Raw genomic sequence first — 15,866 nt, forward strand, 5'->3', positions numbered from 1 at the left:
AATACATCAGATGCGCGCATTACCCCCGAAAAGCAGCCATGGCAGTCAGCGTTGTTCGACCATAACCTTCAAGAGGTGGTCTCGATGGCGTCTGCACAGCTAACGCCCTCGAAGCGGAAGAGACAGCCATCGCCTTAGCCCATCACTCTAGTCAAAACCAAAGAACACGTACAATTATACTGACTCCCAATCAGCTTGCCGTAGCTATGCCAGAGCAGAATATCTTCCATCACCGCCCGACTCCTCAACAAGCCTCTCAATACCCGACGTTGAAATAGTATGGACTCCAGGACATGAGTCCCTCGTGGAAATCAGCGTGCGCACGCTGTAGCCCGAGTCATGCCACCGGGCGCACAGGAGAGGGATACGATCGCATCTATGGAGCCTGTACGTTACAATACCACGCCATATTAGAACACCACAGATTGAACAGACGTCATACCCACCCCCGCACAAGACCCTCTCACGCGAAGACGCAGTAGCATGGCGACAATTACAAACCAACACATACCCCAATTTAAGTAGATTACACGCAATACACCCTGCACTGTACTCGTACAAATGCCCCCTTTGCAACGACTACGCTTCCCTATATCAACACATGGGCATGCCAAAATACAGGTAGTCCCGCATATACCCAACCCTACACCCGAGCATGGGAGGCCGTGCTGACTAGCTCGGACCCTCGTGACCAGCAACAACTGGTGCGGCGGGCCCGGGAGACAGCAAGAGCTGCAGGAGCCCTGGACTGAGGGCACTCCCAACACAGCAGGAAGACGCCTGCTTGTTTTTTTTCTTTTTCTTAATAAATGTTTTTCCTCCTCCTCCTCTTACTAAAAAGACTAAGAACGTCATCTGCATCAGAGCACAATGAATTTAATAACAAGCTACTCAAGAATGCGTCACAGGGTCTCTCTCGAGTACTGTCCACATTATTCACACAATCACTTGCCACTGGTTCTATTACTCAAGACTGGTGAGTGGCTATAGTCATCCATTCTATGAATCCGGCAAATGTTTCTCACCCTTTAACTACCAATGAATATCATTAACAAGCACAATTTGCAAACTGGAGCACATTATTAATTCGCAAGATCACAGTTCAGCCCGGTTTTAGAAAAGGCTACTCTTGTGACACACAGCTCGCTGCATTTCTTCACGACTTGAATTCATCTATTGATGCCGGGTTCCAGGTTGACGCCATATTTCAATCATGTGCCTCATTACAGACTCCTTGCTAAACTTTCAGGACTTCATATTCATCTAAATGTCTTAGAGGGGAGAACTGATTTCTTAGCATCTAGACTACAGTACACCTCTGCTAAGAGCTCTTAATCTACCTTTAGTCCCATCAAATCTGGAGTGCCTCGGAGGAGTGTGCTTCGGCCGTTACTGTTCTTTAATTTTGCTATAATGACTTACCTGTGTTTTGTCCCACATTGCACTTTTTACCAATGATTGTGTACTTTATCATCACTTATCTTGTGATAACGGTCATGTAACTCTCCGAAATGATTTAGATGCAATTAACACATGGTGTAAGTTATGGTTAATGCCCCTAAATCTTACTAAAACTAAATTTATTTCTTTTACTAACCGAGCCACCCAAGTCTCCACTTCGTATAGGGTAGAACGTAGTATTGTGGAACTTGTCTTAACCTATAAATTTCTAGGCGTTCACTTACATTACGACTTAACAAGAAACCATCACATTTACTCCATCCTTGCAGCTGCTAATCGCTCTCTTGGCATCATCAAACACAACTTAAAGCATGCTCCTGTTAACATACTAAATTTGCTTATACTACAGTAATCTGCCTGAAGCTCGAATACAAATCGATAATATAGGATCCCGGCAGGCATGCATCATTGACAAGATTGAATCGGGGAAAAACCGTGCTGCCTGCTTCATCTTTTCCAACTATTTATCTTACCCTAGCATGTCATCATTAAACGCACGTCCCGATTTACAAGTGCTATTCCTTCACCACATGACGGCGCGTCTTTGCCTGCTTCACAAACTTTATCATCATACTTCTCTTTACAACGATTTCATTCGGCCATTACCTGTCGTCTTTCCATGCCGGAATCACACCTCAAATCAAGTGCATACCATGTCACATGTTACAATCACGCCTTTTTATACCCCACAACATCATTGAATGGAAGAACTTGCCCTCTGATATTGCCACTGAACCTGACCCAGTAAAATTTCACGACATGCTACACACTGTTAATTAGTTGCCTTTTTATTACTTTTGTTTGGTTGCTGTGAGTTACTAATAAATACCTGTATTAATATCGTAGTCTGTGTGAGCATCCATATTTTCACCATTTGATTGCGCTCTGTGCATAACTTTTTTTGTAGTTTATATTATTTTTTATACTTGTTTCTTACTAGCTAAAGTCTGGTACACGTTTTAATTTTTTCACGCAACCTTTTTAGGAAAGCTCTACAGCGAAATTTACCAATGATACAAAATTTACTGTGTTCTTAATAAATTATGGTTCCCACTTCAGAAGCATGAATATAACATGAATGTTGCACTCATAACTTCAGCTTGTCATTCAAAAAGCACTTGACATAAGGCCCTTATGTACCAGCAAGGGACTTACATAGGTGATCTATGTTATAGTACATGCTGCAGGTAAATCGTATGTTTTCTAAGCACAAGGTATACAGCTTGCTGATGCGTAAAGCAAGCAATTAGCCATTGTATCTGTCATGCAACAAGCTTTGAAGTTTTGCTACTAGATGGCACATATTAGGTTATAACATCACATGTCCTCACTAGCTACTATGCTAACCCCATTATAGTATGAAATAAAGGGTCGCAATGCAGATTGGGGTATTAATTGTGTACCTTTATTGTCTCTGTCCCTTGTTTTTTTTTTTAATTTTGCATGCATTAGAGGAAGAGTTCAAGTTCACATGGATGATAGTAATGAAACCTTGAATTGAATAAAGATGTAGGGTTTTCTTTACAGCAATCATAGCTGCCATGCACAACATCTGCTGCACTTAGAGACAAAGACATACACTTTATCAATTTCTTCCTTTTTTTCTTCTGGTGCAGGGGTATCCACTAATGCAAGCACCCAATATTGGCACATCAGTACATGTATTTTAATAATGCTTATGATAATGGTGTGTCTGTATAGCAATTATGCAGCATGAAGTCAAATAAGTTTGTCTACACTGAACAGTAGATTACAGTACCAAATCTTGCAATTTATTATAAATGCAACCACCCAAGTAACACAGAACGTAGCGTAAACGTTGCCTGATTGTAACAAATGTCAGGCAACGTTAAACAGCCAACCTCAACGTTGAATGTACGTTGCCAGCTGTACGTTCAAGTGATGTCATAAATAAATGTCACAGCAACGTCCTGACACCCACGTTGTGTCAACGTTGCATGTAAACATCAATTTAACGTGTAAATGGTATCAATGTAGCAACGTTACAAAACAGCACGTTCCCAGAACGTTGCCGGATGTCACCAATATTGACATTAATGTGATGCCAGGCTGCTGTAGCATTTCGCATGTATACGTTCATGCAACTATAAGATATTTTCATTTTCAACTGAACATTCATCTTTATCATACAGTGAGGTATGGAGATGTATAGTGGTTATGCAGTAATTAATATCTTCTAAGGAACACCATGTTAAATTATGTTTATTATGCTTCTCCACAGATAAGATCTGCTACAAATTATATCAAATGGCAGAAGCATTCACATGGAAAAAATGCTAATTGTTGCAACGGTTCACCTATAGTAGACAAAGTTACGCATAAAAGTATTCCCTTCTTCCACACCAAATGCACAAGACTTTGTGACTGCTTGCACGCCACATGCCCCTAAAAGTGGAAACATTAAGCAAGGGCCATCATGAATTAGGCCCAAGCCCATGATACGAGCTGCATAAAAATGACGAACACATGCACACTGCACAGTGGATACACACAGATCATATCTACTTGTCCATATGAAAAACAGTGCATTTTTTTCAGTTCACGTATGGTTTACATCATAGAAACGGCACTAGAGCAAAGGACTATAAGCCACCAATAGGGCTGCAAACACATCGTACACCAGCGCACATTTGTTTCACACACCACACAGGACACATGCACGCTGCAGACATGTTTTTTTTTTAGGAGGAATCTTCGCGAGCCGCACGATAAACACAGAAGGTACGGACGACAGGAGCAAAACCCGCGCACATTCAACACACCGACACGAAAGGAAATGCGGACGATACGGGTGTAACCTGCGCCACACGAGCTATCAACCCTCGTGGATTTGATCCTTTCCGCCTGAAACAGTCACAACGCGCACGGAAACATCGAACACTGCACATCTGTACCTCCGATATCGTGTCAACAATTCCTGAGGCTACAATTCATGTTGACGACATCAGAAAGTTATCTAAAACTAAGTGACGGCGTAGGAAAAGTAGGCAGCATCGCTAAACGTCATGGATTGGCTTCGAGTCAGCTTCGAGACAGCCCAAACCGTTCAAATCAGGCCACAGCGACGGCTTGATAAGGATAACGTATGCTGATCTCGAAGGCCATGCTTATGCTGGCTGCAGACGGCGGAAGCAATTCAAAGGTAAAATACGTTTTAAAATTTCTTTCTACGCTAAACTATAGTGTAAAATATAGATTGTTCTACGGTTATTTTGTCTCGCAACATCTATACGTAGTTGTGTGTAACCCGGCACAAAATTTTAGTATGCGAGTGTACTGGTTAATATTTTTGTCATCACAGAGGCCACAACATTCTCACAAGTATGCAGGTGGCGCTATTGTTTTTCCTCCGTGTTCTGTGATGGCGGTCGTATGTGCGGGGTGCTACGAGCGTCGCGTTTGCTTGATCGTGTGTTTTTGTGTTTGCTGTTATGAAGTAGGTCGCAGTTAGCGTGCACAGAAGTGCCTGAAGATACCTTGTGTCATGCTGCAAACTCGCCGTATGCGTGGCGCGCCAGGCAAATGTGGCCCAACGATTTTATGCCGTGGAGTGCGGCCTCTTTGTTCTCGTTCTGGAAAGTTGGGTGGACGTCGCAAAGAAATAATGTGTGTTAGCGCGCCTCAGCTCGTCCACTACGCAGCGGCATGTATGCGGGGAGTAACATCGTCGACGCAGCACCGGCAACTTGGAGAGCGCTTCGCGACCGCGTCGTACCATTCAAAAGGTAAGTAATCATGCTGGCTAACTACACGCGTGTTGTGTGAGCTTCTCGTGTGTGCATAGCGTGCGCGAGCGTATGAAATAGAAGTCCCGCGACAACAGTAATACCTGTGCTGATGCTTGCTGAACGCTGGTTGTCAGCACTTAGTTACGCAAGTTTATTGCTTCGATGCGAAATTGAAAATCTTGATAAGCGTTTTCTTCCGATGAGAAATATAACGTTCGAAAATAATCGTGTTCATCATGTGCGTGCGGCGCGTGAGCTCCCGCTTTTCTGCTGAAGTTGCATAATAACGACTCATTTGCCTCTTCACCGATTCTTATTGCAATGATGTTTCCTTGCTTACATGGCAAGGAAACTTGTTTCATATCTACTTGTCCAAGGAAACTTGTTTCCTTGCCATGTTTCCTTGCCTCGACGTTGTAAATAATATCTGCTTACGAAGTTTTCGGTTTACGACAGTTTTAGAGAAAAAAAATTAAGCAATCACAGCTTGCTACTAGTCCAACTTACTTTTTAAGACAAGATGTTTTGACATACCTTATACGTAACTAAACATGACAGGGGAAAGTTAAACTGAGTCATGAAAAAAAATGAATTGTTTTGTAAACAAACATTTCTTTGCTATGTGCTGCTGCGTGTCAATAATTTTACTGTGATCAAAGGGTCCCCATTATCAAGACATTCATCAGTGACTTCTACTTTGTGCTCTGTTGCCACCCTGCAATAATGCAAACATTGTTTTTGTGACTATATTTAGATGCTCCATGCATGTCTAGACAATTTGACAGCTTTATAAAGCTGTGTGCCACTGCTATAAGTTAACACAGAACTTATTTTATAGTGGCGAGGCTGTGACCCATAACAGTGCCCACATAACGGAGGAGCCACCAGACCCCTTGGCCATGCCTGCCGTAGTGCAACGTGTAATCTGGATGGTCGGGTCAGGTATGTATGTATGTAGTGTACGTGTTCCAAAAAATAGCATCTTGGTATCATTTGTGGATAAGTTAATCGACATTAGTCAACACAGCTTACTAAATAGGCCAAATATTTATGCAACTTGCTGTTTATTTGTGTTCATAGCTGTTATGCACACCTTATTGTGTTCTATATAAAAGTAGACCTAACATGTCCTGATGTTAAGTATTTTTTCTTGCATCAATCGCTTGGCTGCAAGTTACATTTTAATTTTGCTTAGTACACACTATTTATCACTTTTCATTTTGGTTTTCTTGTTTTGAAACTGTTTCCTATGCTGTAGGATTTTATTTCCGAATTTTTAGTGTTTACACTACACTCTTGTGCAGCTTCTGCGCATATAAGAATTCAAAGTGTAATGGGCCAAATATGTCATAGGTGTAAGCACACAGTGTGCTTACCATTGTTTAACATTCAAATTCACGATTATTTCTGTCTTGTTCCAAGAATAACTGCCACTGGAAAATACACATTTGATGAGCTCAAACTTCTTGAAATGATACATTAAGGCCAGTATTCACTGTGCTGCAGTTACTACAGTTCTGAAGTGTTTTCTAGTAAGCTTGCTTTTTTCTCTCCCATTTTTTAATATTCTTGGCAAGCTATCCCCATTCATGCAAGTAGGCATTGTAGCAGTTGCAAGTCTATGTCCAGTTACATTATTTTTCTCTTTTTTTCAAGTCAATACAGCATAGAACACATAGCTAACTGGTAGGTAGTTCATTGTATTGATGCTCTATTATTAAAAAAGCACACTATTTCGCACATGTCTGCTTGCTCTTGCCATGTTTGCTGGTTATTGCAATGTTGCTCGTCAAATGAATTTGATTTCAACTACACCATACAGAACAGTCTTATTGGCTTTAGTGTAATTTTAATAGTGACAATCAACCAACAAGCCCTAATTCTACAGCTGTCAAGAAGTATTTCTAATACTTTGGGGTCCCTTTCCATATTTTCTGTTTCATCCTGTGTATTTGGTCAGCACAGTGGGCATTCGGTCTATTCATTCTGCTTGGCGCTGCTCAGGTCAGAATATGTTCAACCTGCAAGTCCAAATTATAATGATATGTGTACGACTTCATTTACTGGCTGGATGAATTGAAAAAGCATTATATCTAATTCTAAGAGTATTTTTGTCAAAAATACCAGTGTCTAGAACAAGCATCGTATGCACTGTACTCTTATAGTTTTAAGTTAGGTAGGCAAATATCTATAGGTATGTATACTTGTGCATATACTTTCTACATATTGGCTAGTGTTTTAGCTACACGAAACAGCCTATGTTGTCACTACTCTCAAGTCAAATTTATGGTTGATGCGCCGCTTGTTTTTGTTGTGCACTTACACTTCTGTGGTGTCTTAAGCACTGTAGATGCCTGACAGCTGAAGTATTGCAGCAGTAGACAGTTTTAGTTTAGCGTACGCTATGTCATTGCGTATGATATAAAATAGCGGGTCATCACTGCGCATGTGCAGAACGCTATCCGACCGATAGCGTATGCATGCTATTTCTCAGATTTAGCATTACCGTCTGTGCGTGGTTTACGTTAAACATGGCGGTGGTCCCCGCTGCCCGCTTCGAATTGAATTTGGCTTGGCTTTTGCAGAATTCGCTTCGTTCGTAGCAAATGACTGTGTAAATAGCTTTCGCTTACCGTCAGGCCGCTTTGACAACAGTGTAATATGGTTAACCTTGTGGAGTTTTCGAGATCGCTTCTCGTTTCGAACGACACGAAGCCTAACGAGGGAAACCGACATATATCAGCGCCACCTGTCAGTGAAGTCGAGAGATAGGTGCGACGATGGCATATGACCTCTGAGATCGGAAGATCTCGCAGGCTAACTAAAACTGTAATAAATGTGTGCTGTTTAGTGTACGCTGTACTATAGCGTATAGGCGTACGCTATTAGTTGCATATGCTATACTCAAACTGTCTAGTGTCGAAGCTAACTGGCACTTACTATTGCTACAGTATGCCAACAGATACCTATCACCGTATTTGTGCATTTTCTAAGAACCAGCCGTGTTTGCTAGGTGAAAGTTCTAGTGTACGTATGAGTTTGCCGGTCAGTTCATGTAACTTTTCGGGATAGAATTTACATGGGGAGGAAAGGGTACCATACAACATCACTGCGGCTAACTGACCATTTATTTTGATGGAAGGATTAAAAATAGCAACACTGGATGTGTGCTTATGTTGTGCACAATTTCGTTCAGAGGGAAGGCGTAAGTTGTAATATAAAGGCATAAAATCACAATAAATGGTATTTGTGTAAAAAGGAAAGTAAATATGGGGCGCAGACTAACTTCAATCACTTGTCATCTAGAAAGGACGCCTTTTATTTCATGAATTGATCATGGGGTCTGGCTCGCATGTCTTGTTTATGTGGTATGCCTCACTGATCTGTCGTGTCAATTTTTCACCGTAGGTGAAAACAGATGATCTTAATCCAGCCTGAAGTCCTATCGCGGCAATGCACGGCCAAACTGGACGAGCAAGCTGGTCTCTTGAGTGAAATATGGGAATTTATTTGGCACATTTAGTTACTGGCCAGTCTGCTCTGTATACATTTGACCAGGTGTGAAAGAAATACAGTGAGCTGCCTCTCATACACACTAGACAAATTTGGTGGTATCTTTAACCAAGCAAACCTCCCTTGCCTGCTCGCCTTTCTGAATTCACTTGTGAACTGTCGTGCATATCCTGCCTACTTTATTTTTCGCTGGAAATGTGCGTGCATAGCAGTCCACATGAGAATTGAGGCTTGCTGAGTTAAAGATGCAACCCAATTTGTCTTGTGTTCGTCAGGGGTAGCATAGTCTGTTCCTTTGATCATGTATATATTCAGTCAAATGTACATGGGGCAGACTGGCTGGTGCCTCAACATGTGCCCAGGAGAGCACCATAATTCACTCAAGGGAGAAATATGTTCGTGCCACTTGACGATGCACTGACACGACTGGTGCTGCACGCCAAATTTCGATTGTTCATCTATGGCAACCAATTGACCATCAAAATCAGTGACGAATACCACATTAAGGAAATGGGACATGTGTCAGTTGTAGAGATACAAGCTCTACTTTGGCTATCACTAATTGCTGAGAGGGTGATTAGAGACAGTTACTAGGACAGCTCTTCATCTGGTTGGCTGGCACAAACTGTACCTGTTTCTGCACTGCAAAAAGCTGACTCTACTTGGGCTCACTGAAACTGCTCTTTAAAATAAATTTGAAACAGGGTAAGCTATATAATTTTGTTTGCAGCCCCCACACTAATGCCACTGGACATACCTGCCATTTCCGGTTACATTTATCGCACGGTTAGACATATTTCTTTTTGCTACCAGCACTTATTGACATAAAACCGATGGCCTATTGCACAAGCAATAAAAGCACATCAAAACGCTTGGAGTAATGTCAAATTTAGGTAGGTTCATGTAAACAAAGCAAATTAATTGCTTTAATAAGAAAGTTGTGCAGACTGGGTAGGAATAGAACCTGGAGTGTGAAAGGAGCACGCTTCCCTTACGCCACGGCAGCTCTTTGGTTCTGGCTGACTTAAGGTGTGCCTAGTGCGTGTCACACTGTGCACGTCACATTGCAGCCATTTGGTTGACTAAAGGTGCTTTCACGTTCCCACACGTAAGCAGTCTTAATGTGTCTCTGCCATCTTTTATTGCAGGTACACCTAGGAAATGTTGTATACATTGGCAACGATAACTGGGGCCTGCTCCAGTGCCATCGCCGGGATTCCCTGTTCTGCAAAGAACTGGCATAACTGATGTGGGGAGCCCTGGCGCTCGGCGTAGGAGCGTCACAGGGGCTCCTTGTCGGTGCTTGAAGGACGGCAGTGCTGTTGAGAAGCCGACATTGAGCCCCGATAAATTGGAAGCTGTGGGTAGTAAGTATCATTCACATTTTTTCAAGTTTTTGTAATGTTTGTAACAATGCATGTATTGCACCGAAATGATTAACTTTTCAGATGCATTTGATGCATATCTTTCGAAATGTGGTGCCCCTGAGGAGAAAAAATCATCTTCTCATGCTTGGTTTTGGCCGAGCGGTTGAATCGAGTGACAAAGTTTTTCGCGTTTAGGTAGCCCAAGAAGAAACAAAAGCAGAATTAACAAACCAGCTTATTTGTGGCTACTCATGAGTTGCATTTCTTTGTTTAAAAGTGCCTGCGAAGTGGCGCTAACCTACTTATCAGGTCCAGAATTTTCTATTAACACCGCTTCCAAAAGCTCGCGTTCTAATTTGGTTTTTCCACGGCCAGAACTTCCGTATTCGTCATCCGCGGATAGCAACGACAACTTTTGCGGTGTAGAGCAATATTCAACCCTTCTCCCGATATGCAACACCTGTAGCGTAGTTGTAGCCGGTCGTTCAGGCACTGAATTGCAGTGCAGATGTAGGCAACAACAGAAGAGTCAAGACGAGAGACATGCGGCAACTCTTTAACAAAAAGCTTTATTTTTGCTGGCCCATGTTTATAGCCGTCAGTCACTGCATTGCACATGCGCAATTCGCACCCTTAGGAAGAAAGTAAACTCTGTCTGACAAGTGTACAGAAGGTGTGCTGATACACACAGAGCCAAGTCGCGAAATCTTTTCAGCCTCAATTATTTTACGTGTTAGTTGATCACTGCTTCTGCTGGAAACAGTACACTGAGCAAACGACGGTTCACAGTCACACGAACTGCAATGACATTCAAGCCTACTGTCACGCACATTTTTCTTGACATTGTATAAGTGTTCTCTCAGCCGGTGATTGATACAGTGTCCCATTTGACCTATATACTGTTTACCACAAGGGGGATACAATAAACCACGTTGCTAACACAGGTGACAAACGGAATTTGGTGTTTTGTTGCATATGTGTGGCGTGCTGTGACATTGCCTTTGATTACACAACTTTAGAATGATATGCAATTTTCTTGATATTGTGAGAGCTTATGAATGTAGGGTATGACGGCCAGTTTTATGTCTGTCAGATGCAGTGACCACTTGACCTCTACTCTGAAAAGCGCATGCACCGAGTGGTTGCCATGTGATCACTCCATCTGACAGACTTAAAGTGGCTGTCATACCATACATTCATAAGCTGTCTCACAATATCGTGAAAACTGCAGATCGTTCCAAAGTTAAAGTTGTCTTCTTTGCACCTCAGAAGCTTATAAAGTTGTGTAATCAAAGGAAATGTTTCAGCGCAGCACACAAGTGTAACAAAAAGCACAAAAATCTGTTCGTCACCTATGTTATCAACATGAATTACTGTACCCCTCTTTCTTGTGGTAAACAGTACATAGGCCAAACAGGACGCTGTATCAATGACCAGCTGAGAGAACACTCTACAATGTCAAGAAAAACGTGCATGACAGTTGGCTTGCATGTTGTTGCAGTTCATGTGCCTGTGAACCATTGTTTGCTCGGTGTACTGTTGTCAGCAGTAGCGGTGATCAACTAACACGTGAAATTATTGAAGCTGAAAAGATTGCGCGACTTGGCTCTGTGTGTGTCAGCATCTGTACACTTATCAGACAGAGTTGACCTTCCTAAGGGTGTGAATTGCGCGTGTGCAATGTGATGAGTGACGGCTATAAACATGGGTCGCTGAAAATAAAGCTTTTTGTTGGAAGTCAGCACACGTCTATTGTCTCGTCTTTTCTGTCGTCAATATCTGTGCTGCAATTGACCAATATGTTGTACCAACAAGTCAATTTTATCACTCACTCATTGGAACTTTCTTTCATCACGAATGAAATGTGTTTTTGGTACCGTGGTAGAGCATTCACATCATTTGTTAATTTTTGTTTTCTTCAAAGACTGAACTGTATGTAACAAGCAGCCGTGGCATTGCAAGGAAGCTTTATGTGAAAGGAATATATTGATACTAACGTCTTAACTGCTTAGCGCAATAAAGGAAGTTGTGGGCATTGTTTTTTGTGCTTTCCTTGCTCTTGTGTCCAAACTTATAGCTATAATGGTTAGGTTTTACTGAAATTTGCTTTTTGATGTTTTGCATTATTCTCCTGTGTAAAGTCACTATTGTTTGTTTCACAGTTATGCGAAGCTTAAGTTGTTTGTAAGCATTTTTATAGCCTGTTTTCACAGTAAACATGGCTTACTTCAGTGTTTCAGATGGCACTTTATAGTTTGATGTAATTGATGTCTCTGCAGGTTACCGCATTATTGGCTTGGAAACTAGTGAGGTCTGGATGCAAGTGAAGCTACCGAGGGAGGCATGTGTGCATCACTTGTGCTGCTGGCCATCCTCTGCAAAAGTGATGGCTGGCTGTCAGTGCTTGGATGACTTTCTGTTACTCTACGCCTTGGGCTGTGTTGACTACTTCACACTTGCTGCCATGTCTGCAAGTTACTGTGTTGTGTTGTTGGTATGTTACTGTGTTGTGTTGTACATTACAAAGTGAAGGAGGACAGTATTTGTGCTTTTATTAAGAAGTATAAATTGTGTTCTGCCATTGAAATAAGGGAACTCGACAAAAAGCAAAAAATTTCGAAGTCTGACCTACATGGGAAAGCAAAATATATTGTGTTGTAGTTGTAGCTGTTAGTAGAGTCTTAATATGCGATAGAAGACCTTGATGTTTAATAGAAAATATATTTAAGTGTGTTATCAGAGTGTTATCAGTTTTTAAGTTACTGTTATATAAGTGTCATTTGTTTGCCAGGATGATGTAAGCAGACAGTAAATAAATGCATGGTTTGACATTATAACCAGGTTTGTCTATGGCATTCACTATTATTTAAGTTGGACCAATGCATATTCATGGGTGCATATTCAACCACCACATATTCCTCCTGCACAAACAATTCCTACATACTAGCGTTTGTTCTTAGCAGCTGATGTTGGCTATTATGCAATTTCTTGAAAGCACATGCAGCTACCGACACATGATTTTTAGAGCAGTAAGTCGGAAGCAAAGACTGATTTTTTTCTGTGGTCTAAGCTTAAATGATATGTTTAAGGAAATGAACATTTGTGGAATATATTTACTTTCCTGCTGCGAGAACCTTTATACGAGAACCTCTGCACATTGGACGTGCATGCTGCTTCTCTTGCTGTTATAGCCAAAATGAAAAATTGTTCTTATGAACCACTTCGCAGCTTTGCATTGTGCACTTTTACTTGCAGTTAGCATTTATATGCTGTGCTATGGACAACAGCAAGACAAGTCAGGCAAACCACCATGTGAAACACTTTAAAGATTCTGGCTTAGGGCGCGTTGGTACTATATATAGTGCAAGACAGATGAGCTGCCCGTACAGCAGCGCTGTCAGCATTACACGGCTGACAGCACCGCAAACCCTTAAATTTATATTTGTTTGACAGATAATGCATTCTAGTAGTTTTCATGTCGTAAACAAGAACTGGTGAAAACAGCATTATTTTACGTATATAGTGTATCTTACCACAAGGTAAGGTACACAGATATCTTGGTAAGCTACACAAGATATATACGTAATAAACGCTGTTTTTCACTAATTCTTGTTTCACATTTTCATGCATATGCAACATGAAAACTACTAGAGTAAATTATCTGTCAAGCAAATATAAATTTAAGGGTTTGCGGTGCTGTCAGCCATGTCATGCTGACAGCACTGCTGTTATGCATGTCTACAAATATTCTGCAATGTCAGTTGAGTGTTGCTTCAACGTCACATACGAACGTTGCCTGAAAGCTCAAGTGACAAAAGGCAACATCCACATTACGTTGCCAGGAAGTTCTGTTAACGTTATGTTAACGTCGTGAATGTGCTGCTCAACGCTGCCACAACGTTACGACCCAACGTTGTCTGGCGATCAAAAAGAGGACATTAGCAGCATGTAGGCAACGTTATACGCCGACATTTGTGCACATTCAGAGAACGTTATGGCAACATTTTGCGTTACTTGGGCAAGAGCTTTCGAATGCTCTGCATTGACTGGAGGCAAAGGGCTGGACAAGAGGTCACTTTCCTGCTGCTGAGCTGCCTGGTCAGATATAACGCGGTGAAAGTGCTCGTGAAATTTGTGGAAGAGCAGGCCATGCAGTAGCCCAGCTCATCCCCTAACTCGCCTTTGATGCCTTTGGAGGTATAAATTTTAGAACGTGTTTGCCACCCCAGGTAAAGTCAAATAACAGCACTCCTCTCCACTCCAGCACCAAATTTAGGCGTATCAGATGAAGAATTTTAAGAGACATGTTAAAATAGTACCATGTATACAAACAGCTAAAGATATTAAGTTGATAAGAAGTTTTGTCGATGCCCAGCTCGATACTGCGTGACTATACTGGTACGTATGCGTACTTGTTTATTCTTTTTTCTGGGGACCACATTTCACCTGCTATCAAGTGAAAGTTATTGCTCAGCACAAGGCGCAACTGCATGATAACTTATTTGAATGTTATTGTTGATTCTATCTGACATCTAGTATGTTCTCGCCCAACCTTGTGTAATCAAGATTGTATGCGCGACGCGAATATTGTTGTACTTTCTGGAAGGTATATATGCAGTACCAGCGATTACACTACAACCTTCAACGAGTCATGTGACGCGCTTGACCCGCAGATCATATTTCGCCGATCGCTGACTGTGTTCGCTGTATCGTTGTGCTTTGTGTGCCACTTACTAATTGTTTTTCTGGGCACAAGCTCAACCAATAGAGAGCGAACATATTGAAGTCACATTGACAGTGTCCTATTTTACGCCGTCATGACAATGTGACAATGCTTTAAAGTACTTATTGATTCCACAGCAAGAATTCCACAGACATTTGCTGTGGCATCAAGGAAGGAGATGCAGATGTGGTAGTGGCTCTGAATTGTTATATATTATGATATGATTACTATATTAATCATTAATAGACATGCATTGTTATACTGTGCGTTGGTACCATATAGTACCGATCGACACAGTGTGCATGCAACATCTTCTTGCTGCTTGTCCTGCCTGCATTTTAAAAGAAATAATTATATAAAAAGCTGGAAGACGATTCAACCTCTCGTTGACGTGTAGATGAAACACAATGCCTTTTTTGATTTGGGATGGGAATAGGGTGCATGAACCATACAGTTTATTCCGAGTGCCTCGATCAGCGACTAAGTGCTAGTTGCCATAAGGGAAGTAAAGAAGAACGCTCCCCTTACCAATCGTTAATGGTCGGTGCCACCAGTATTTTAATAATGCTTATATGCTAATGCTAATAATGCTAATAACTGGTCGGTATATCGATACTGCCGGGAACACCGTGCACTCCTTAGATGATTGACCAATATATGTGATTGTGACACGCGTGGCGTGGCCGCAAATCTGGTTCATTTGCATGCGCCGCTTCAACTATAGTTCTCTGCATTTCCTTTAGTTTTTTTTTCTTTAAAGGTGAAAGCCTTATGCCTCATGGTGAGGTCTCTGTTTCAAGGCTGTTTCAAAACTGCATCGTCGACACAAAATGGTCCTCTTAGGATAAGAGGCGATAATGCGCACAAAAACCGTGATTAAGGGTGGGAGAATAATAAAGCAAGTGAACTGACTGAAGTGATAATGGGTATACAGAGAGGTGAATTAAGAGTGAATTAAAGGTGAATTAAAGGGGTTTAGTTAAGTGACAGGAGTCAAATGAAAGGTAATGATGAGATATAGTGAGCTAAGATAATGAAGAATAAATGAGAGTG

General features: G+C 41.6%; 1 long non-coding RNA gene across 2 annotated transcripts; it reads left to right on the top strand.

Annotated features, from left to right (window-relative positions):
• The first annotated feature begins 3,257 nt into the window (after positions 1-3,257).
• Positions 3,258-14,052, top strand: LOC125942302 (uncharacterized). Of its 2 annotated transcripts, XR_007464982.1 has the most exons (4): positions 3,258-5,207; positions 6,049-6,152; positions 9,872-10,090; positions 12,370-14,052. It is a non-coding gene; the product is annotated as an uncharacterized LOC125942302 (long non-coding RNA). The 2 variants fall into 2 exon arrangements; XR_007464981.1 differs by having other exon boundaries at positions 9,872-14,052.
• Positions 14,053-15,866: the final 1,814 nt, after the last annotated feature.

Source organism: Dermacentor silvarum, chromosome 1 (assembly GCF_013339745.2).
Source record: "Dermacentor silvarum isolate Dsil-2018 chromosome 1, BIME_Dsil_1.4, whole genome shotgun sequence".
Lineage (NCBI taxonomy): Eukaryota > Metazoa > Arthropoda > Arachnida > Ixodida > Ixodidae > Dermacentor > Dermacentor silvarum.